Raw genomic sequence first — 3358 nt, forward strand, 5'->3', positions numbered from 1 at the left:
CTATACTTTCAAAATGTTGCTATGACAAATCAAGAGAAGGTGTGCCCATTTAAATGATGAAAATGACCAAATTATATTACATAATTGGCTTTAGGTGGACTAAAATTCTATTATGACTTCCAACTGCGGCAAAATATGACTATAACTTTTTTGATCTGTCAGTTGAAATGATGAAAATGACTGGATTATTTTTATTATTGGCTTTAGGCTGTTTAAAATTATATGATTACTTCCCCCTGGAGTATAACATGGCTTTAACGTAAAGGTCAGTTAAAAGACTCAACTTCAGTTCATTTGCAGCTGGTTTGCAGTGCTAGGAGAGTTTATATGAGCATGGAATTTGCTTCAGTCTTTAGGTTGGACTCTTCCTGATGCAGCAGGACTGTTTATGGTTGTATATTATGATCAGGAGAGTACAGGAGAGCTTCTTATGCTGAGCTGTTTCACTTTTATTATTGTTTGTTTTCTGAAAAATGCATTAATTCTGGCTGGTGTGGTGTTTTATCCTGAAATGATTAACATGATGGCCAGAATCCTGAGAATCTGAGCGTTCTCTGGTGTATAACCCTATATTTACATTATACCTGAAACATTGCAGAAAAATCTGCCAGCCAGCCAGTATACCCTTGGAATATTATGGGGTTAAATTTAGAGAAGATTTGTCAAATAAAATGATGAAAATTACTGGATTATATTTTGTTGTTGGCTTTAGGTGGAATCAAATTTTATAACTTTCAATTGCATCATAATAGCCTATGGCTATAAATCAATGACCAATAAAAAGACTGGATTTCAATTAGTTTGCAGTCCCAGGAGAATTTAGGAGCCTGTAATTTTCCTCAGTCATTTAAGAATGTAAAATAAATGCCTTTCACGTTAAAGCTGTACTTTCATAATGTTGCTCTGATAAATTTAAAGTTCAATTAAATAATGAAAATGAATGGGTAATATTTTATTATCCAGTTTAGGTGGGCTAAAATTCTATAATTACTTACTGTACACCTACTGTATAGCTGTAACTTAAAGGCTAATTAAAAAAGACCCAATTTAAGTTCAGGAGGTTGTAATTGGCTTCAGTCATTCAAAAATGTAAAAAGCTGTCTTTCTTATTAAAACTACACTTTTAAAATTGGGCTTGGATAAATTTAAAGAATATTTGTCAGATGAAATACTGAAAATGACTGAGTAATATCTTTTTTATCAGCTGTAGGTAGACTAAAATTCTATAATAACTTCCACTTGGGGCATAAAATGTCTTTAACTTAAAGGATTTGCTAAATAAAATCATGAAAATGACTGGATAATACTTTATTAATGATTAACTAATCGTCCTATGGTGCATTTTGTTAACCTGATGAATAAAGGTCATCTTGCTCAAAAGTGCAATACTGTTACTCATACTTGGATAATCCTGTGCAATAACAGCTGCAACATTTCACGTGCAATCTGCCTTGACAACTTTGGGAAACCTTTTTCCTTATCCTTGCTTTTAACATGCATAATAGTGCAGACTGCACTGATTGCAGGAGACTTTTTAAAACTTTATAATACCCCAAATGTTTTTTTTTTTTGTTTGTTTGTTTTTAAGATTTATTTTTGGGCCTTTTCATGCTTTTATTTGATAGAATAAGGACAGTGGATAGACTTGGAAACAGGGAAGAGAGTGGGGAGAGACATGGGGCCAAGGGCCACAGGCCAGATTTGAGCCTGGGCAGCCTGCGTACATGGGTAACACCTTAAACCACTCGACCATCTGCGCTCCCTGTAATACCCCAAATGTTTTATCTAAGTTTTAACATTTTAAATTTGCAGCTGAGTTGTCTCTATATTTTTTCTTGCTCTCCCATGTTTTCCAAGAGGAGCACAGCCAATTTAATTGTACAGTTACAATGACAGTAAAGCTATTCTATTCATTTTCAGTCACTGTGTAGTTAGTTTGCAGTGCTAGGAGAGTTTAGGAGCCTGTAATTGCCTCAGTCATTTAAAAACTGTAACATAACTGTCTTTCACATACTTTGTAAACTTATGCTCTGATAAATTAAGAGATTTGTCAAATAAATTCATGAAAATGACTGGATTATAACAACTGACCCAGAACATATAAGCATTCACCTCTTAGATTCAATGGAGTAAATCAAAATGAAAAAACTCAAAGTCCAGACAGCACATCAGAACTTAAGCATAATGTACTTTCCAGCAGAGCAGGCTAATGGTTTTATTAACAGAAGCAGTCGCCGGCTTTCATCACTGTAAAGGGGTCATAAAACAACCTGTGTTATGTTTTATCAGCAAGCCATAATCACTGGTGATATAGGTTACAGTAAGGCATGTAGGAAGCACAGCATTCATGCATGAGCATCTGTTTTAACTTCTATGAGTGTTTCTCTTCTAGAATTTACGGTTAATTCATAAAGTATTCAGACCCCCTTCACCTTTTTCAGTTTTGTTCTGTTGCAGCCTGATGCCTCAGTTGTTTATAGTCATGTTTTCTCTCATTGACAGAATTTAGAATTTATTTTTTAATTTATAGAAAATAAGAAACTGATATATCACATTTCCAGCAACACTAAGTGTAGCTCTGGTTCCTCCGTTTCTCTGAGATGTTTCTGCACCTTGATTGGAGTCCACCTGTGCAAAATTAATTTTACTTTCTATAGAGCAGCTGACAATGATATCAGAGCAAAAACCAAGCCATGAGGTCATATGAACTGCCTGCAGAGCTCCGCTGCTCTGAAGGTTCCCAAGAACACTGTGGCCTCCACAATTCTGACGTGGAAGAAATTTGGCACAACCAGGACTCTTCACAGAGCTGGTCACCCAGCCAAACTGAGCAATCAGGGGGAGAAGGGCCTTAGAAAGAGAGGTGACCAAGAACCTGATGGTCACTGACTGAGCTCCAGAGATCCTGTGTGGAGATGGGACAAAGTTCCAGAAGGACAACCATCGCTGCAGCCCTCCACTGCTCCGGACTTTATGGCAGAGTGGCTAGAGGGAAGCCTCTCCTCAGTGCAAAACACAAAAAGCCTGCTTTTAGTTTATAAAAAAACATTTGAAGGACACTCATATTGTAAGAAACATGCTTCTCTGTCCTGATGAAACCAAGATTGAACTGTTTGGCCTCAATTCTCAATCTGGAGGAAACCAGGCATCACCCATCACCTGCCCTATAGCATCCCAACAGTGAAGCATGGCGGTGGCAGCATCACGCTGTGGGTGTGTTTTTGGCAGCAGGGACTGGGAGACTGGCCAGAGTTTCAAATTATTTATTAAAAACATGTTACAATCAAATGCAATCAAACTAAGGTAAAAATAGACAAAAAAAGAGAACAGAAAGCACTTTGAAGCAATTTTACCATAT

Source organism: Cheilinus undulatus, linkage group 18, assembly GCF_018320785.1.
Source record: "Cheilinus undulatus linkage group 18, ASM1832078v1, whole genome shotgun sequence".
Classification (NCBI taxonomy): Eukaryota; Metazoa; Chordata; class Actinopteri; order Labriformes; family Labridae; genus Cheilinus; species Cheilinus undulatus.